At 46.4% G+C, this 22,234-nt stretch overlaps 1 long non-coding RNA gene across 1 annotated transcript in view; it reads left to right on the top strand.

Moving 5' to 3' along the window:
• LOC117509270 overlaps positions 1 to 18,386 on the top strand; it is a 24,455-nt gene extending 6,069 nt beyond the window's left edge. The window contains exons 2-3 of the long non-coding RNA XR_004560346.1: positions 3,408 to 3,414; positions 18,376 to 18,386. This is a non-coding gene — a long non-coding RNA (uncharacterized LOC117509270). The remainder of the gene's footprint in view (positions 1 to 3,407; positions 3,415 to 18,375) is intronic.
• Positions 18,387 to 22,234: the final 3,848 nt, after the last annotated feature.

Below are 22,234 nucleotides of genomic sequence, written 5' to 3'. Positions count from 1 at the left end.
TGGATGGTTCTTCCACTAAAAACGCTTATGGACAAACACAATCTGGATATGCTGTTGTCACAAATTCAGAAGTATTGGATTCTGCTTCATTGCCATCCTCATTTTCAGCACAAGCAGCTGAATTAGTTGCTTTAACTGCAGCTTGCTATCTGTTTAAAGGTACGGCTGTATCAATTTATACAGACAGCCAGTACGCTTTCAGTACGCTGTGAAATTGCCTAACCAAATTGCTATATGCAAATGTGCGGCTCACACCAAAGGCTCTGACAGTGTTTCAAAAGGAAATGACGTTGCTGACAAAACCGCAAAGGCGGCAACAGCTCTTTCTATTTTTCTCCTCCAATATGACCACAAAAGAAACCCATATTGCCAAAAAAAAATATGTTTAAATGGGCAGCTATTATGAGCCATGGCGTGACGCATGTCTCATCAGGGGGTATGATATCGCAATTGCAATCTATTTTTTGTCTTATGGGTTCGATGCATATGCAAAACAGCATTGTAGAGCATGCATGACATGTGCAAAACACAACTCACAAGGCAATTTGAGACCCCAAAGAGGCAAATTTCCAACACCACAATATCCCTTTCAAGTGATTCATATGGATTATATACAGCTGAGTAAACATGAAGGGAAGGAATTTTGTTTAGTCATAATTGATGCCTTCTCAAAATGGGTAGAATTGTTCCCTACAAAACATGCAGGTGCACTTACAGTGGCTAAGGCATTGTGCAAAGACATCATTCCATGATTGGAATACCAGAAACAGTCTATTCAGATAATGGAGCGCATTTTGTTAATACAATAGTGCAATACGTAGGAGAAGCGCTACAGGTCAATCTCAAAAATCATTGTGCTTATCAACCACACAGTGCCAGATTAGTGGAAAGGACAAAGGGCACATAAAAGGGCGCAATAAAAATAAGATTAAGGAAATGTATAGAAGAGACAAAACAAACCTGGATTGAATGTTGGACCTAGTAAAATTGTATATGAGAATAACACCAACACCATCAGGGTTAACACCATTTGAGATACTTTATGGACGACCATATCGTCTACCAATTTTGACATGGATACTAAAACAGCAGATGAGGAACAAACATTAGCAAATTTTATGAAAAAGACATTAACACAGAAAGAGATAACTTAAACACATTTACTGCCGAATAATTTTGATCTTCCACAGGACGGCCTTCCAGTAGTCTAGCCAGGAGACTGGGTGTTCATCAGAGTGATTAAGAGGAAGAACTGGTCCAGTCCTCGTTGGGAAGGTCTATACCGAGTGCTGTTAACAACACCAACTGCAGTAAAGATAGCGGAGAGATCAACGTGGATACATCACTGTAAGATACAGCGTGTGTTGGCGGCCTCCACAGTGTAAGGGGAAGTCTGGCTACAAAGGGAGTCTATTTAATTAGCAATAGATTGTCTCAATGCCAGTGAAGCAGGGAGATCCTTGCACTATTAGGTGAGGTGGTTAACAACACTGTATCCTAGCAATCATGACTGAACTACAGCAGACCCCGGAGCGGCGTGCTCAGCGCCGCCGCTGCCGGACTGTTGGTAGGGCAGCCGGTTGTGTTGTGATCTTAGTGTGTTTCGTGCTCCTCGGATTCCTGGCCTGGTGGTTGACCCAAGAATTGCAGCTCACTGTGGACCGAGCCAGAGAACAACGCAAGCAACATCAGAAGAGGTTTATTCATAATGTGAACGAGACAGATGGACACCCTCATATATACCATACTAATATGTGGTACAGATATGTTCATTTATTGGCTATGGAATTACGTTACTAATTATTATGTTTGTTCGCAAATACCTATATCCTCAACACACCCAGCTCTGACGGCTAAACCGTACCCTGCTAGGGTGACAGAATGTCTTATCATACGGATGCATAATCAAACTGTATTTCGGGGGCAGCAGTTCTCAGCAAATCTGATAAGATGTAACACCACTTGCCTCAGTGCAACCACTTATATGATAGGGATTTCAACAGAGGACGTACAAGCGTGCCCAAGTGCTGCTCCATTGACTAGACTGAAGGGAAACGCAAAAATATCATCACGTTAAATTGTCATCACAACGGCCATTCCCAATTTGCTTTTACGGGACAGGGAATAAAAATGTAGGTAAATTAAGAAACGTCTGTGTACCCAAACGTATGTTTTATCAAATAATTTAAGCCTAACCAAAACATAATATGTGGATGGTACTTATCTTCATCACATTGGACGGGGATGTAATTATACAGGCTCCTGTCCATGGGGAACGGATGAATCATGTGCTTATGTTAGTAAGTTTTGCTACCACCTGTAAATGGTACTCCGGTGTATGATGACATCTATTGGCTTTATGGTTCCAGACTGTACATGAGTCTCCCACCAAATTGGGGTGGTGTGTGTGCACCTACCCAGGTGACTGACCATACATATGTGGTAAGACCTCCACAGAGAAGAATGGCAGCACCAGACGGAGGAGATTGATATACCCAGATGTGTTACCACATAATCACATGTGGGGCTCGGATGTACTAAAGGACCAAAAAATTGTGGTCTGTAGGAGATAAAATAGCACATTCATTGTTCCCCTGGATAGGAGTGGGAAAAAATTCATTAATGATTGAAACTCTGAATTATTGATTGGGTCTGTTCATGAATGTAACAAAAAAAATAGTAGCAGCTCAAAACACTGAAATAGATGCTTTACGTACCATGGTGATGCAAAATCGCATGGTTTTAGACTTGCTTACTGGTTCACAGGGAGGAGTTTGTGTTCTGCTGAACACAACATGCTGTACTTTCATCCCAGACTCCATTCATTCAGTGGATATGCAGGACGCATTGGAGGAGCTGAATGAACTTCGTGATGCAATGCATAAAGACACCCTAGCCGTGAACCGGTGGAATCCCTGGTCCTGGTTGACTTCAGGACCATGTTGGCAGTTACTATTGAAAATGGTGTCAAATACATTTGTACAGCGTAATCTGGCCTTCCAACAAACTATGCCAAAATATCAAGCATTGAAACAGTCAGACCTTAGTGGAGAAAACTGTAATGACTGTACTGAGAATTATGATGATATTGAAAAGCTCACAACTCCAGTTCAAGCTTGAACTGTTGACGTGATGAGTTAACACACTCTTAGCCTATGAAGCTTTAGCTGAAAAAGTAATAAGACAAGTGGTGTAGTCGAATAATACAGAAAAAACAGTTCATTTATACCAGTCGGTAGGAGTGATGTATGGTGGTGGTGTGGTGATAACAGAATCTTTGACAGACTGCCACGAAATGTGTCAGGTTATTGTGCATTAATATCATTATTGTTACCCATGACCCCTGAAGACGTTACGACATATGCAGCCTCTCTTATTCCTGAGGATTGGCAGAAAGGCATAGCCAGACATAGAGTAAAAAGAGATTGGAAAGGAGTAGGAAATCCAACATATATTGACGCAATAGGAGTCCCCAGAGGAGTGCCTGACGAGTATAAACTGGTTGATCAAATAGCAGCTGGATTCAAATCTTCCATCTGTTGGTGGTGTTCAATTAATAAAAACGTGGACAGAATAAACTAAGTTAATAAACTAACTAACTAAGCTGGGTGATGCCTGCTATACGTTTAACAGGTGATAAACAGGTGGGAAATGTTAAGGATTTATATATATATATATATATATATGTTATCACTGTTAAACATTTGTAGCTTTGTCTTCTTTCTCATGAGAACGGTGTTGTGCTGTTTTGCACTTCACCCTGAGAACGTACGTGTTATTCAACCTTGTTTTAGCTTTGTCTTCTTTCTCATGAGAACGGAGATGTGCTGTTTTGCACCTGTCTTAATGCAATCCTGAGAATTCAATTTTGTTTTAGCACTCTGGGGTCAATCTGAACTGGGAATGAAGGACTGGATGTACTTATTGTTATAACATAACTTTGTTTCGTAGCCGCTAACGACTGGGAGTAAAAGAACTGAAGGTTGAATTTTGACTGATTGTGATGCTTAGTGTTCCAGGCAGATGCAAAACAGCTGATAACTGCAACAGACGAACGAGATGTGCTGACCTGAAGTGTTCTTCCTTACAGCTGCACTTGACGTATGCGTTTATGTTATGGGAAGAAACTTGTCTTGCGTCATTACCCCCCCCTTAGGACAAGTTTCTTGTTTATGTGATGAGGGCGTCTCTTAATAAAAAGAGCGGAAAAGCAGGCCAGACTTTAGTGTAGCCTTGGTGTACAGCCTGGCCGCACTCCGCGCGTAATATTTGACTTTCTGTCTCACTGGTGTTTCTTGACTCTGTTTGTCTTGTTAAAGGTTTAAAAATGTTTGGAGGAGAAAATACCCAACAGCCACGTCCCTTATGGCCTTCCAGAATCGTATTGCTCTGGATATGTTGTTGGCGGAGAAAGGAGGTGTTTGTGCCATGTTCGGAGAACAATGCTGCACATTCATTCCCAACAACACAGCTGCAGATGGCAGTCTCACTCAAGCCATTGACGGGCTGAGGACGTTGAACAGGAAGATGAAAGAGCACAGTGGAGTAAACACCGAAGGCTGGGATTGGTGGCTGGAAGGGATGGGAAAATGGAGGTCTTTGATTTCTTCACTATTAGTGTCTATAGCAGTATTTGCTGCAATTCTAACATTGTGTGGATGTTGTTGTATTCCATGTCTCCGAGGCCTTGTAAATAGAATGATAGCCGCAGCAATAAGTCCAGGACCAGGAGGGGGACCAGCATCATATCCACTCCTGGGGCAAGACGACACCGAGGAGGACGATGACTCCCATGACCTGTACCCAGACCAATGGAAGTATGATGACCCAGACACCGATGATGGTGACAATGATGACATCACCTCTGGGGTGTAAGCCTATAGAACATACCATGATGAACCTCTTAGTGAAAATCTCAAAAAGAAGTGCTAAGCTGGGTGATGCCTACTGTATGTTTAACAGGCGATAAACAGGAGGGGAATGTTAAAGATTTTGTATATATGTTATCACTGTTAAACATTTGTACCTTTGTCTTCTTTCTCATGAGAACGGTGTTGTGCTGTTTTGCACCTAACCCTGAGAATGTACGTGTTATTCAACCTTGTTTTAGCATGCTGGGGTCAATCTGAACTGGGAATGAAGAGCTGGATGTACTTATTATTATTATACAACTTGTTTTTGTAGCCGCTAACGACTGGGAGTGAAGCATGACGGGGTCAGGCTGAACTGGGAGTAAAAGAACTGAAGGTTGTTTTGACTGTTGTGATGTGATGCTTAGTGTTCCAGGCAGATGCAGAACAGCTGATAACTGCAACAGACGAATGAGATGTGCTGACCTTCGACGATAAGAGTAAAAGAAAGAAACTGTTTTTCCTTACAGCTGCACTTATTGACGTATGTGTTTAGGTTACGGGAAGAAACTTGTCTTGCGTCATCCTTCCCCCACCCTTAGGACAAGTTTTTTTTATGTGATGAGGGCCTCTCTAATAAAAAGAGCGGGAGAGCAGGACAGACTTTAGTGTAGCCTTGGTGTACAGCCTGACTGCACTCCGCGCGTCATAAATTTGACTTTCTGTCTCACTGGTGTTTCTTGACTCTGTTTGTCTTATCAAGGTTTTAAGAATGTTTGGAGGAGAAAATACCCAACATTGACCCAACATCCCGGACGAGCCCCCATGATATCGCAATTGCAATCTATTTTTGTCTTTATGGGTTCGATGCATATGCAAAACAGCATTGTAGAGCATGCATGACATGTGCAAAACACAACTCACAAGGCAATTTGAGACCCCAAAGAGGCAGATTTCCAACACCACAATATCCCTTTCAAGTGATTCATATGGATTATATACAGCTGAGTAAACATGAAGGGAAGGAATTTTGTTTAGTCATAATTGATGCCTTCTCAAAATGGGTAGAATTGTTCCCTACAAAACATGCAGATGCACTTACAGTGGCTAAGGCATTGTGCAAAGACATCATTCCACGATTTGGAATACCAGAAACAGTTTATTCAGATAATGGAGCGCATTTTGTTAATACAATAGTGCAATACGTAGGAGAAGCGCTACAGGTCAATCTCAAAAATCATTGTGCTTATCATCCACAAAGTGCCGGATTAGTGGAAAGGATGAATGGAACAGTAAAAAACAGACTTAGAAAGACAATGGAGGAAACAGGCAGACCATGGACACATTGTGTAGATTTGGTAAAAATGTATATAAACATAACTAGTACCATGGGGTTGACACCGTATGAAACATTGTTTGGCAGAAAATATCGATTGCCATATTATGGGCAAATCTGGGATGTACCTGAGGAAGCCAATTTGGCGGATTACATGAGAAAAATGTTAGAAGGACAACGAGGGAGAGTTCCAAACACTGATGATCCCATTTCTCCACAGGAGGACCCTAAAGTGGTACCTGGAGACTGGGTGTTGATAAGAAGCATCAAGAGAAAACACTGGCATTCACCTAAATGGGAAGGGCCCCATCAAGTACTACTCACAACACCCACAGCCTTGAAAATTGGGGAAAGAAGTACATGGATTCATTTAACTCACTGTAAGAAAGTCATTTCTGCAGACACAGACAAACAGTAAGAACAGTAGGACAAGACTAGTAATAGTGTGTGAGCTTGGTGTTAAGATCCAGGTTAGACACGAAAGCTAGCAGAAGACATTAAGAAGCCACTGTTCTGAACATAGGTGTGCTGTAGTGTGCAGAAATGGCGAAAGAAAAAAACAAAAAGAACGAGGGTTTCTGGACCCCATGGACAGTCCTTGTTATGCTACTTTTCCTTTTCGGATTGGGCTTATTATTAAAAGCCATGAGCACGGGACATGATGATAAGGATCACCTCCGCAGATTGCAGAGACCAAAAAGAAGTAACGAAGACCCCAGTCCGATAATAAATGCCACAGTACATAGCTGTGATAGGAACAATGCGTACCGATTTGGTGTACAAGCCTGCATTCCTAGAAATGCTTCTGTGGTCATCTCTGTACCATATAGTGCTCTTACCCATGGAATAAGGGATGGTGACAGAGGGACTAATTACGGAAATAGTTTCTCATGGTATATGACTAATGATCAACAAGATAAGAGATGGGAAACGTTGGTAGCCGATGAATGGAGTAGATGGACATCAAGATGGGCACAAACCGAGTGGGCTAAGTACCAGAGTCAAATTCTCAAAATGCATCAAACAGATGATAAGCTGTTTATAGTGGTGAATACCACAGAAAAAGGAACCATATTCCCACCTGATATAGAGGGAGACTGTTGGTTGTTCCTCCTTTGGGTATACAAACCAGGAAAAGATCCGTATTTCCATTTTTTCCTCTGTGAAACAGATAGAGTACAGCAACCAATATTGACAGAATTAAGTACGTCAAAGGGGGTGTCCATACAAGCAAAGGGGATGTCCGTACAAGGCACAAAAGACATGAAGGCAGATGACTGGTTCCTAGTAACTACAGGAATTAGTGGACAAAATAACAATTGGCTTTTAATGGCAGAACAAGCAGGACTAGCAGCAAGGAAGGACTGTGTTGTATGTATGGGACCCAGACCTATATTACAGGTAATACCGGCAGCATTACCCAAAGACTGTCTGCTGACTGTTATGACACAGACATACATTGCAGCAAACAACAATTGTTCTAAGTGGGACAAGATCTATCCATTGACCAAATTGACTAAGATCAAACCTTTATTTTCAAGCAAAGTTGGGCATGCTAACCATACATGTGTACACTTGACAGGGACAAGTAAGACTTTGGGTAGCTTAAACCACACTGCCTGGTGTAAGAATGTGGTCCATAGTACTCCCACATTCAAACCTGTCGGTAGGAGTGACGTATGGTGGTGGTGTGGTGATAACAGAATCCTTGACAGACTGCCACGAAATGTGTCAGGTTATTGTGCATTAATATCATTATTGTTACCAGTTAAAGCTATACCCATGACCCCTGAAGACGTTACGACATATGCAGCCTCTCTTATTCCTGAAGATTGGCAGAAAGGCATAGCCAGACATAGAGTAAAAAGAGAGCGGAAAGGAGTAGGAAATCCAACATATATTGACGCAATAGGAGTCCCCAGAGGAGTGCCTGACGAGTATAAACTGGTTGATCAAATAGCAGCTGGATTCGAATCTTCCATCTGTTGGTGGTGTTCAATTAATAAAAACGTGGACAGAATAAACTACATCCACTACAATGTACAGAAATTAGGAAATTGGACTGAGGAAGGATTAAGGCTGTCCATTCACAGTTAGAAGCCACGTCCCTTATGGCCTTCCAGAATCGTATTGCTCTGGATATGTTGTTGGCGGAGAAAGGAGGTGTTTGTGCCATGTTCGGAGAACAATGCTGCACATTCATTCCCAACAACACAGCTGCAGATGGCAGTCTCACTCAAGCCATTGACGGGCTGAGGACGTTGAACAGGAAGATGAAAGAGCACAGTGGAGTAAACACCGAAGGCTGGGATTGGTGGCTGGAAGGGATGGGAAAATGGAGGTCTTTGATTTCTTCACTATTAGTGTCTATAGCAGTATTTGCTGCAATTCTAACATTGTGTGGATGTTGTTGTATTCCATGTCTCCGAGGCCTTGTAAATAGAATGATAGCCGCAGCAATAAGTCCAGGACCAGGAGGGGGACCAGCATCATATCCACTCCTGGGGCAAGACGACACCGAGGAGGACGATGACTCCCATGACCTGTACCCAGACCAATGGAAGTATGATGACCCAGACACCGATGATGGTGACAATGATGACATCACCTCTGGGGTGTAAGCCTATAGAACATACCATGATGAACCTCTTAGTGAAAATCTCAAAAAGAAGTGCTAAGCTGGGTGATGCCTACTGTATGTTTAACAGGCGATAAACAGGAGGGGAATGTTAAAGATTTTGTATATATGTTATCACTGTTAAACATTTGTACCTTTGTCTTCTTTCTCATGAGAACGGTGTTGTGCTGTTTTGCACCTAACCCTGAGAATGTACGTGTTATTCAACCTTGTTTTAGCATGCTGGGGTCAATCTGAACTGGGAATGAAGAGCTGAATGTACTTATTATTATTATACAACTTGTTTTTGTAGCCGCTAACGACTGGGAGTGAAGCATGATGGGGTCAGGCTGAACTGGGAGTAAAAGAACTGAAGGTTGTTTTGACTGTTGTGATGTGATGCTTAGTGTTCCAGGCAGATGCAGAACAGCTGATAACTGCAACAGACGAACGAGATGTGCTGACCTTCGACGATAAGAGTAAAAGAAAGAAACTGTTTTTCCTTACAGCTGCACTTATTGACGTACGTGTTTAGGTTACGGGAAGAAACTTGTCTTGCGTCATCCTTCCCCCACCCTTAGGACAAGTTTTTTTATGTGATGAGGGCCTCTCTAATAAAAAGAGCGGGAGAGCAGGACAGACTTTAGTGTAGCCTTGGTGTACAGCCTGACTGCACTCCGCGCGTCATAAATTTGACTTTCTGTCTCACTGGTGTTTCTTGACTCTGTTTGTCTTATCAAGGTTTTAAGAATGTTTGGAGGAGAAAATACCCAACACACACCCCTACGGAAACAAGCTCTGCCCACGACTCGGACTATTACAACTTGGCCTGAGGATGCCTCCTACCAGCTGCAAGATTGCTTCCAGAGAACTGACTGGGAGGTTTTCGACCACCAGGACCTGGAGAACCACACTACAGTGGTTCTGGACTACATCAGGTTCTGCACGGACAGCGTCACCAGGGACAGACGTATAAGGATTTATCCCAACAGAAAGCCCTGGTGACGAAGGAGGTGCAGAGCCTGTTGACAGCCAGGAACACAACCTTTAGGTCTGGGGACGTGGCACTCTACAGCACTGCCAGAGCTAATCTGAAAAGAGGTATCTGCAAGGCCAAGGCAGCATATAGAAGGAAGATGGAGGACTATATCAGGAGCAATGATACCAGACATGTGTGGCTGGGTGTCCAGCACATCAGCAGCTACAAACCTAGCAACTCCATGGCCGCCGAGGGTGAATCCTCTCTGGCAGAGGAGCTCAACATCTTGTTTGCCCGCTTTGAGATGACACCTACATCAGCTCCATCTCAGCCGTCTGCTCACAGCAGTCACACACTCATGGTAGAAGAGTGTGAGGTGAGGCGGGTGATGAGAATGGTGAACAAGGAAAGCTGCAGGACCTGACGGAGTGGCGAGTCGGGTGCTGAAAGATTGTGCGGACCAACTGGCTGGAATCTTTACCAGGATTTTCAATCAGTCCCTGTCACAGGCTACTGTCCCCCCCTGCTTAAAGTCCTCTATCATTGTCCCATTACCAAAGAAACCTTGCATTACCACCCTGTATGACTACCGCCCAGTGGCACTAACACCAGTCATCATGAATTGCTTTGAGAAACTGGTGCAGAGTCATATCATCTCCTGCCTGCCAGCTGATCTGGACCCTTTTCAATTTGCTTATAAAGCAAAGAGATCTACGGAGGATGCTGTCTCCACAGTACTTCATGCTGCGCTGACCCACCTGGAACAACGAGGGAGCTACACAAGAATCCTCTTTGTGGATTTCAGCTCGGCGTTTAACACCATCCTTCCACAACGTCTGGTGTCCAAGCTGGCAGACCTTGGACTCCCTCCACTCACCTGCAGCTGGATATTGAACTTTTTGACAGACCTCTCCCAGAGGGTCAGGCTGGGTTCCAGCATCTCCACTGCTCTTAGTCTTAGCACCGGCTCACCACAGGGCTGTGTGCTTAGCCCGCTCCTCTACACTCTTTACACCTATGACTGTGTCCCTACCCATCCTAGTAATAAGATAATAAAGTTCGCAGATGACACGACAGTAGTCGGACTCATCTCAGATGACATAGGTGAGCTAGCCTACAGGGGCGAGGTGGAGTGGCTGGCAGAGTGGTGTTCAGTCAACAACCTGCTCCTTAACACTAAAAAAACAAAGGAGCTTGTTGTTGACTTTAGAAGGAACAAGTCTGACATTCAACCACTCTTTATTGGCGGGTCTGTGTGGAGCAGGTGCCGGTGTTCAGCTTTCTCGGCATTGAGCTGGAGAACAGCCTGACATGGTGCACCAACACCAAGGAGCTGCTGAAGAAGGCGCAGCAGAGGCTGTACTTTCTGAGAATTCTCGGGAGGAGCAGTCTTTCTCAGAATCTGCTTCTCGCCTTCTATCACTGTTCCATAGGGAGTGTGCTCACATATGGACTGTGTGTTTGGTACGGCAGCTGCACATCCTCAGAGAAGAAGGTGCTACATAGGGTCGTTAGGGCAGCAGAGAAGATCACAGGCTGCCCCCTCCCCACACTGGAAGACATTTACACGTCCAGATGCCGCAAGAAGGCAATAGATATTTTAAAGGACGTCTCACATCCTGGACATTGTCAGTTTCAGCTCATGCCATCAGGCAGGAGATACAGAATATTACAAACCAGAACAAACCGTCTAAAAAATAGTTTCTATCCAAAGGCAATCATGGCACTTAATTCTTCAAGGTGAAATAGTATGTTCAGTATGCAATATATCTGGTGGCAGTCTTTTTCACCCAGTGCAACCTGTGACCGTACCATTCCTGTCCATAAATAGTGCAATATATGTTTTATTTTTTTAGATGTTTTATTCCTGTTCATAGCCAGTGTAATATGTTTCATTCTTTTATATGTTCTTAAACTATTTATTGCTCTTAACTCACGAGCCGAAGCACTTTCAATTTCGTTGTGACTTTGTAAAAAGTAACAATGACAATAAAGACTATCTATCTATCTAAACCTCCCGTGGAGCAGAAGGGCAAAAGCTCGCTTGATCTTGATTTTCAGTATGAATACAGACCGTGAAAGCGGGGCCTCATGATCCTTCGGACTTTTTGGGTTTCAAGAAGGAGGTGTCAGAAAAGTTACCACAGGGATAACTGGCTTGTGGCGGCCAAGCTTTCATAGCGATGTTACTTTTTGATCCTTCAATGTCGATTCTCATGAAGCAGAATTCACCAAGCATTGGATTGTTCACCCACGCGCGCGAGTCAAGAGTTTGGGGATAATTCACGATTTGCAGCTGATTCACGTTTTGGGGGTTAACAAAGGGTAAACTCAGTACAGAACAAACTCCACATTTTTCATGCATGTAATGACAGCGAATATACAAATCTGGTATGGTGGTAATGTCAGAACGCGGCTCTGAGTGCTTGAATTCAGTGCAGATTAACAGTCCCGGCCAGGTGGTGGCAGTAATGTAGCTGTCGTGCTGCCAACTGCCATAAAATGTCACAAAAGAGTTGTGGCTAGTTAGCATGCTAATAGTTTGGTTTGAGATGATAGTACCTAATGCTATATACATATGAGTGGCATGTATACCCCCCCCCCCCAACTATATTACCCCATTGTTGAGATAGCCAACACAGAACCAAGTGATCAGAGAAATGGATAAACATTTCACACTCCCGTCCAGATGGTGGTGGTAGGTCTGGTAACTGCCTTTAAACTTCATAGAAGAAGAAATGTGGCTAGTTAGCATGCTAATACTTTTATCTGTGATGATTGTACCTAATTCTATATACCTGTGAGGGGCATATGAAAATCCCCCCCAACGTTACTTCAGAGTCTACATAGATGACACAGGACAAAAATCACGGCGACCGGATGAGCTGTTATGGCGTGATGCAAGATCAGACAGACGGATGGACATTTGGTGAAATACAGAATACAAGTCCTCTATATGGCTGGATTTCTGTGTGTTCCAACGGTTAAAAAGAAGTCAGCAGGCCACAGAAGTTTTTCTTATCATGCACCTGTTCTGTGGAATAATCAGCCTGCTGAGATAAAACAGTCTGAGTCTTTAGAGACATTCAAATCCAGATTAAAGACACCTGTTCTCTGTTTTGTACAAATAAGATACTGGTGTTGTATACTGAATTATTTTTTCCCCTCCATCCTAAATTTGTTTCTAATGGGGCAGGGGTGACAAACAGTTAAATATGCTTGTTTCCAGTGCTCAAGGTTCCTGCTTCAAGACCACCCCTGCCCATTCTCCATGTAATGTGGAGGTCCATCAGGAAGAGCATCCGGCTAAATCAACATGCAGATCCATCTGCTGTGGCGACCCAAAGAGAAACAAGGGAGAAGCTGAAAGGACTTAGTTTAAGGACTTAATTTGTTACTAATAATGGAGCAGGAGTCAGTCTCATCACATATGAATTTGAGGCTGTTGGTGAAGCATAGGGCTAGTTGCTGGTGACCACATTAGTTTCCTGTCTGTAATTTTGTTGGGTTAGTGCTGAGAAATATTGTTTTGTTTGCTGTTAGTTCTGGCTGATTAATTCTGCTCTCTCTTTGATTGATGCGTGATCATCTGAACTTTTTGCAGGTGGTTGTGGTGGATAGGAGCACGCTTTTAGGGGTCCCCTTTCTGAGGAAGATTTTTGGATGACGGCTCCTGAAGGACTATAACTTTTTGTTCTTGTTTTACATGTTTAAAAATTCTGTATTTGATCTTTGCTGTTGTTAGAATGGTCTAAGCAGTTGGTCACCCCTCTGTGTCTGGTCTGCTTGAGGTGTTTTCCTCATAAAATGCCTGTTGGAGTTTTTCCTTTCAGCTGTTGCCTATGTGCTTGCACCAGGGTGATGAGATTAGGCCTTCCCCTTGTGAAGCACCTTGGGATGTCTTATGTCATGATTTGGTGCTAATATTAACAAACTGAATTGAATCTTCATTTTAAGAAAATCTTTATCAGGGCAACAAATGTCAGAAAAGATAGAGACAGCAAACTGTATGAATCACTATACAGCCAAACTGTCTCATGTTCTATTACATACCCACAACTTCTTGGATTGCATTGATATGTTGGAGGCAAATTGAGTCAGTGGCTGTTTTAAATATGATTGAAGATGAGTAAATTTACAATCTTTGACAACAGATCACCTTCTCACGTCGAAACTGTGAACTAAAAAACAATGGTTGGGCTTAGATGCTTTATTACAGAAATCATGTGACCCAGTTTCTTTGGCACATTGTTTTGATAGATCTGTTTCACTGAGGTTACACAGCCTTGGGAGATACAGCTTTGAGCATGGCCTTCACTAGACCCAGTGCTGGCAGGGATCCACGATACCAACTGAAAACAGAAGAAATACAGGAAAAACTCAATTTGCAATATTGTTGTCTCAATGAAAATGAGTTTAATATTGTAAGCAGGTTCTTTTGGCTTCTCCCTTTTTGGTCACTACAGCAGACCTCATATGGTACAAGTTTTAAACCAGACACAACTCCACATGGAGAGCAAAGATGGTCTTGAACCAGTGGTGGGCACAGTTCCACTAGCTGCCAGTTATCAAAGATAATGTTTTCATTATCGGATTAGCTTTTCAAATAACTTTGAAAACCATCATCAGACAAATTATCTTCCGATAAGTTTTGGTCTGATAATTTTTAGACTGGTAACATTTTTGCGGATGTAGTTATTTGTAGTAAACGTGCAGTTCCACCCTCTACAAACAGAGAAAAGCTGACTCTAGAAGAAAAAAAAAAACACTATCCTGTGCAGGCAAAGAAGAATTGGTCATAGAGATGCTATGCTGATACGCTGGCAATAGCACCCAAGTCATCCAGAGGCTTGCAGTTTTAACGTATGGTTAAAATTTTAACTAAACTAGTTTCGGACAAGTTATCTAAATTAACATCATGTCTGAAGTTTTATAAAGTAAAAATATCAGATGTATGTTTTAGTTTTAAAGTAATGCACTAATTCTGAAGGTTTTAGTGTGGACATGGTGTGCGCAGTGCATTATGGGTATTCACGACAAAAGAAATGCATTTGAGACGCTCTCATCAGGCTCCACAGGTGACAACAGCATTAAACTCTTTGTATATTGTGCCTAAAACTCTTGTGAATATATTCTCTGGGTTTACAGATGTTGTTATTGTGTTTGTTTTATGTAAAAATGCCAAAAATCTGTTCAATTGTGATTCAGGCTGTGTGATATAACTGGCGTCAAAATGCATAGAACACTGCCATCTACTGGCGACCGGTTATATCCCAGTGTTGTCGACAGCAGGATTTAAAAATTATCTGTAGGTTTCCAAAACCTGAGAGACCACGCACGTGGAGATAAAAAAAAAACAAAAAAAATCGTAGATCTGACAGGTTTAGTTGTACAGTGTGTGGTGTCAGCCATATGGTAAAAACAACACACACAAACAGATTTCACGAACATTCCCAGGTCAAACACCTAGTTTTCTGATTGGCTGCATGTCATATTTAGCTCCTCACGTCCTTCTTAACACACCACACACGGCAGGAATATCTGATAAGATTATATTTAGCATCATCATGATTGTCAGGGCGTCCTTAAGAATCGCTAACCGATTGAATGTTATGACACCTCACGGAGCAACTGATTGATGCGTTATGACACCGCACTGAACATGTTTTCACTATTATTTGATTTCTTTGTGCGACTGACGTCGTTATTCAAGCATTCAAGCGGCGATTCCTATCGCCACACAACTCCAGCAACCGCACACAAGAAAGTTTTTTGACAGTTCTTTTTATTGAAAGAAACCTTGTCTCCCTAACCGGATAGAATTGTGACCTCATCCAGCGTGCGCTTAGGCGCTGTCTAGCGGGATCTTGAAAACTTCTTTCTTTTTTTATACAAATGAGAAAAATTATATATTTTACAAAAGCACATTTATTTGTAAACACCAACACGTTACATTGATTCACTTATGTTGGTTTTTACATAGAATGAATGAATGAACCAATCAGTATGCGCGGAGGCTCAGTTTACCCATAATTCCTTTGGTGTGTTAATGTTCAAATCTTCAGAATTAGTACATTATTTTAAAATAAACAGATATGTGTTATATATCACTTTGTGTTGTGTGGGCCGCTGAAGAGGAGGTACTGCTGGCCCACCACCACCAGAGGGCGCCCTGCTTGGAGTGCGGGCTCCAAGCACGAGAGGGCGCCAGACCCAGAAGAAGTGACAGCTGTCACTCATCCTCTGCACCAGCTGTCACTCGTTCATCATCACCACCATAAAAGCCGGACTGCAACTCCACCTCCTCGCCGAGAAATCGACTACCATTACCAAGGTAATTTCTCTGCTGACTGACACTTTGTGTGTATAACCTGAACTTCTGTTGCAGCCGTTTTCCTGGAGTGTTGCCTTGTCTGGGGAATTGGCGTTTGGTGTGACAGCGACGGCTTCGCCTCACATCCCAACCCAGATAAGTGGTTAACCAGGAGCTGCACGAGTGTGTGATTGGAGGTGGAGGTGCTCCCTCCTAACTGTGTATGGACTGTGGATTTACTGAGTGTGCGGACTCACACTCACTCATCATATTTCTGCTTTCTGCCAGCAGTACCAGGGTCGACAGCCGAAGACAGAGGCCACCTGGGGACTCGGGACTTGGCGGCTCCGGTGTTCTTCAGGCCGTTGGTGGTGGAAGCCGTGTGGGACGCAGCTTCTCTCTCGTCAGAGGTCTTCTATCTTCGAGCCTGCCCACACGTCACCTGGTGTTAAATTGACTGTGCAGATTACAGTACGTTTCGTTGTGTATTATCGCAACATTAAATTGTTACCTTTTTGGCTTATTCATTGTCCGTTCATTTGCGCCCCCTGTTGTGGGTCCGTGCTACGACACCTTCCCAACAGGATTTCTCGGCCATCGTCATGGATTCCAGGGGCGTCAACCCGAGCTTGAACGGCCAATGGAAGAGCCAGGAGCGCAGGCGTCAGCGGGAGGCGTGTTGAGTGAGCTGCAGCATATCTTAACCGCCTTCAGGGCTCGGTTAGATTTAGTGACCGAGCAGAGTGTCCTCCTTAATCGGAGGGTGGAGGCTCTCACCGCCAGGGTGGAAGCGCGCGATCAGGGCGCTGCTACAGCCACTCCTCTGGCTGGTCCTGGGCCTGTATCAGACGTTCCACTGGTCGTTCAACGAACCCCCCCATCGTCCCCTGAAGCATACATAAGCCCTCCGGAACCGTACGGGGGCTGTGCCGAGACGTGCGCGGACTTCCTCATGCAGTGTTCGCTCGTCTTTTCACAGCGCCCTGTCATGTACGCATCAGACGCTAGCTGGGTGGCTTATGTTATTAATTTGCTTCGAGCAGAGGCACGCGCATGGGCTACGGCGCTTTGGGAGCAGAATTCACGGCTCCTAACGTCTTATACTGGGTTTGTACGGGAGTTCAAACAAGTGTTTGATCATCCCAACAGAGGCGAGACCGCTTCGAACGTGCTGCTGTCGATGAGACAGGGGTGCCGTAGCGCAGCCGAGTATGCAGTCGACTTCCGCATCGTGGCGGCGAGGTCCGGCTGGAATAACGTTGCGCTCCGCGCCGCCTTTGTAAATGGACTGTCCCCGGTCCTTAAGGAGCACCTACTGGCTAAGGAGGAACCGCGGGATTTTGACGGGCTTGTCGATTTAGTTATACGCTTAGACAACCGTTTACACGAGCATCGTCGGGAGCAGGCCGGGGGGCATGACCGGGCACGAGCCGTCCCTCCCCCTTCCGGTTCCGACAAGGTGACGTCGTCCCCACGCTTCACTGCCAGAGAGCTCCGTGTGGCTACAGCTCCCCCTGCTGAGGAGGCTAGGGACACGAGCAGGGCCAAATTAAGATCAAATATCAGACAAAGGAGGCTGGCCCGCGGGGAGTGTTTTGTCTGCGGCTCTTGCGAGCACATGCAGAGAGACTGCCCCCAAACGGTCAAACTACAACGCCCGTCCTTAGAAACTGGGCTAAGGGTGGGCCATAACACGCACGCGGGAAAACCCCGCAAATCTGCACGAATCCCAGTAACAATCCTTTGTGGGGATTTAACCCTTCACGCCCCAGCACTGGTAGACACGGGGTCTGAAGGGAATCTGCTGGACAGCAGATGGGTAAAGGAAGTAGGGCTCCCTCTGGTGGCTCTGCCGACACCATTGCGGGTGCGAGCACTAGATGGCACCCTGCTTCCATTAATCACACATCAGACACAACCAGTGACGTTGGTTGTGTCTGGGAATCACAGGGAGGAGATAGTGTTCCATGTGACACCTTCTACCTCCCGAGTGATTTTGGGCTTTCCATGGATGGTGAAGCACAATCCCCGGATAGATTGGCCGTCCGGGGTAGTCATGCAGTGGAGCGAAACCTGCCACCGGGAGTGTTTAGGATCCTCGGTCCCTCCCGGCACTACGGCTAATGAGGAGGTCAAAGTTCCCCCCAATCTATCGGCGGTGCCAAAGGAGTACCATGATCTTGCTGACGTTTTCAGCAAAGATCTGGCGCTCACTCTTCCCCCGCACCGACCGTATGATTGTGCCATCGATTTGGTCCCGGGCGCTGAGTACCCGCCCAGTAGGTTGTACAACCTCTCACGTCCGGAACGCGAATCAATGGAGACCTACATCCGGGACTCCTTAGCTGCCGGGCTGATCCAAAACTCCACCTCCCCGATGGGTGCTGGTTTCTTTTTTGTGGGTAAAAAAGACGGCGGACTCCGTCCATGCATTGATTACAGAGGGCTGAACGAGATCACGGTTCGCAACCGATACCCGTTACCTCTGTTGGATTCAGTGTTCACGCCCCTGCATGGAGCCCAAATTTTCACTAAATTGGATCTTAGAAACGCGTACCACCTGGTTCGGATCCGGAAGGGAGACGAATGGAAGACGGCATTCAACACCCCATTAGGTCATTTTGAGTACCTGGTCATGCCGTTCGGCCTCACTAACGCCCCCGCGACGTTCCAAGCTTTGGTAAATGAGGTCTTGCGGGACTTCCTGCATCGGTTCGTCTTCGTATATCTGGACGATATACTCATCTTTTCCCCGGACCCTGAGACCCATGTCCAGCATGTACGTCAGGTCCTACAGCGGTTGTTGGAGAACCGGCTGTTTGTGAAGGGCGAGAAGTGCGAGTTCCACCGCACTTCTTTGTCCTTCCTGGGGTTCATCATCTCCTCCAACTCCGTCGCCCCTGATCCGGCTAAGGTTGCGGCGGTGAGAGATTGGCCCCAACCAACAAGCCGCAGGAAACTACAGCAGTTCCTAGGCTTTGCAAATTTCTACAGGAGGTTCATTAAAGGTTACAGTCAGGTAGTTAGCCCCCTGACTGCCCTGACCTCCACCAAGGTCCCCTTCGCCTGGTCGGATCAGTGCGAAGCCGCGTTCCAGGAGTTGAAACGCCGGTTCTCGACTGCACCAGTTCTGGTGCAGCCTGATCCTGATCGCCAGTACATAGTAGAAGTGGACGCCTCTGACTCAGGGATAGGAGCCGTGCTGTCCCAGAGCGTGGAGGCTGATAAGGTTCTCCATCCTTGTGCCTTTTATTCCCGGAGGTTGACCCCCGCTGAACGGAACTATGACGTCGGCAATCGGGAACTTCTTGCGGTGAAGGAGGCTCTTGAAGAGTGGAGACACCTGCTGGAGGGGGCATCGTTGCCCTTCACGGTTTTCACGGACCATTGGAACCTGGAGTACATCCGGACCGCCAAGCGGCTGAACCCCAGGCAAGCCCGCTGGTCTCTGTTCTTCGGGCGCTTTGACTTCCAGATCACGTATCGCCCCGGGACCAAGAACCAAAAACCAGATGCATTGTCCCGGGTGCACGAAGAAGAAGCCAAAGCGGGGCTGTCGAACCCCACCGAGACCATCATCCCCGAGTCCACTGTCGTGGCCACCCTCACCTGGGACGTGGAGAAGACCGTCCGGGAGGCCCTGACAAGGAGCCCGGACCCGGGGACTGGCCCCAAGAACCGACTGTACGTCCCACCAGAGGCAAGAGCTGCCGTATTGGACTTCTGTCACGGGTCCAAGCTGTCCTGTCATCCCGGAGTGCGTAGGACCGTGGCAGTAGTCCAGCAGCGCTTCTGGTGGGCGTCCCTGGAAACTGATGTCTGGGACTACGTCCAGGCCTGTACCATCTGTGCCAGGGGCAAGGCAGACCATCGGAGGACGACGGGCCTCCTCCAACCCCTGCCAGTGCCTCATCGCCCCTGGTCTCACATCGGCCTGGATTTCATCATGGGCCTCCCGCCCTCCCAGGGCAACACCGTGATTCTCACGATAGTGGACCGGTTCTCCAAGGCGGCCCACTTCGTGGCCCTCCTGAAGCTCCCGACGGCCCAGGAGATGGCAGACCTCCTGGTCCACCACGTCATGCGGCTGCATGGGATACCATCAAACGTTGTATCAGATCGTGGTCCCCAGTTCTCTTCACAGGTGTGGAAGAGTTTCTGCAAGGAGCTGGGGGCCACCGTGAGTCTCTCGTCCAGGTACCACCCCCAGACCAACGGCCAGGCAGAGCGGGCCAACCAGGAGTTGGAGCAGGCCCTTCGGTGTGTCACCTCCGCGCATCCGGCAGCCTGGAGTCACCATCTGGCCTGGATCGAGTATGCCCACAACAGCCAAGTTTCGTCTGCTACCGGCCTCTCCCCTTTTGAGGCATGTTTGGGGTACCAGCCCCCATTGTTCCCGCTGGTGGAGGGAGAGGTCGGTGTGCCCTCGGTCCAGGCCCACCTCAGGAGGTGCCGCCGGGTGTGGCGGGCCACCCGCTCTGCCCTGTTAAAGGCCCGGACGAGGGCCAAGGCCCATGCGGACCGCCGGCATTCCCCGGCCCCACATACCAGCCGGGGCAGGAGGTGTGGCTCTCGACCAAGGACATCCCTTTGTGTGTCGACTCCCCAAAGTTGAAAGACAGATTCATTGGACCCTTTAAGATCCTCAAGATCATCAACCCGGCCGCAGTGAAGCTTCAACTCCCGGCTTCACTGCGGATTCACCCTGTCTTTCATGTTTCCCGTCTCAAATCACACCGCACCTCGCACCTCTGTACTCCGGGACCTACGCCGCCTCCTGCCCGGCTCATTGACGGGGAGCCTGCCTGGACAGTCCGCAGGCTCCTGGACGTCCGTCGTAAGGGCCGGGGTTTCCAATATCTGGTGGACTGGGAGGGGTATGGACCTGAAGAACGCTCCTGGGTGAAGAGGAGCTTCATCCTGGACCCGGCCCTCCTGGCCGAGTTCTATGCAAGACATCCGGACAAGCCTGGTCGGTCGCCAGGAGGCGCCCGTTGAGGCGGGGGTCCTGTTGTGTGGGCCGCTGAAGAGGAGGTACTGCTGGCCCACCACCACCAGAGGGCGCCCTGCTTGGAGTGCGGGCTCCAAGCACGAGAGGGCGCCAGACCCAGAAGAAGCGACAGCTGTCACTCATCCTCTGCACCAGCTGTCACTCGTTCATCATCACCACCATAAAAGCCAGACTGCAACTCCACCTCCCCGCCGAGAAATCGACTACCATTACCAAGGTAATTTCTCTGCTGACTGACACTTTGTGTGTATAACCTGAACTTCTGTTGCAGCCGTTTTCCTGGAGTGTTGCCTTGTCTGGGGAATTGGCGTTTGGTGTGACAGCGACGGCTTCGCCTCACATCCCAACCCAGATAAGTGGTTAACCAGGAGCTGCACGAGTGTGTGATTGGAGGTGGAGGTGCTCCCTCCTAACTGTGTATGGACTGTGGATTTACTGAGTGTGCGGACTCACACTCACTCATCATATTTCTGCTTTCTGCCAGCAGTACCAGGGTCGACAGCCGAAGACAGAGGCCACCTGGGGACTCGGGACTTGGCGGCTCCGGTGTTCTTCAGGCCGTTGGTGGTGGAAGCCGTGTGGGACGCAGCTTCTCTCTCGTCGGGGGTCTTCTATCTTCGAGCCTGCCCACACGTCACCTGGTGTTAAATTGACTGTGCAGATTACAGTACGTTTCGTTGTGTATTATCGCATTATAACATTAAATTGTTATCTTTTTGGCTTATTCATTGTCCGTTCATTTGCGCCCCCTGTTGTGGGTCCGTGCTACGACACCTTCCCAACATTTTGTACATTTTAAGTTTACATTAATGTAGCTATTCTATCTGGAATAATTTTATTTATAAAGCAGAACCATAATTCAAACCTGCTTTCCATTTCAAGACTTCTGCCTCATTGCTGGACCACTGTATCCTGTCAAGGTAAATTATGCTTTTCTACAGCAGGGGGCAGAATGTGCAAAGAGAGGAAAATTGGCTTATTGGCTCATTGGCTGTTTGGGTTTGTGATCACCAAAGGTTCTGTTAGAAGCTTTGGTGGTGTTTAAACTCCAAATCAGCTTTTTAACAGCTGAGAGCATATGAGAGGCAAAATCAAAGCTATCGGTTAACTGTAGCTTCTGATACGTTT

This window comes from Thalassophryne amazonica, chromosome 4, assembly GCF_902500255.1.
Source record: "Thalassophryne amazonica chromosome 4, fThaAma1.1, whole genome shotgun sequence".
NCBI classification, from domain to species: Eukaryota; Metazoa; Chordata; class Actinopteri; order Batrachoidiformes; family Batrachoididae; genus Thalassophryne; species Thalassophryne amazonica.
This window is presented reverse-complemented; position numbering and strand designations above follow the sequence as displayed.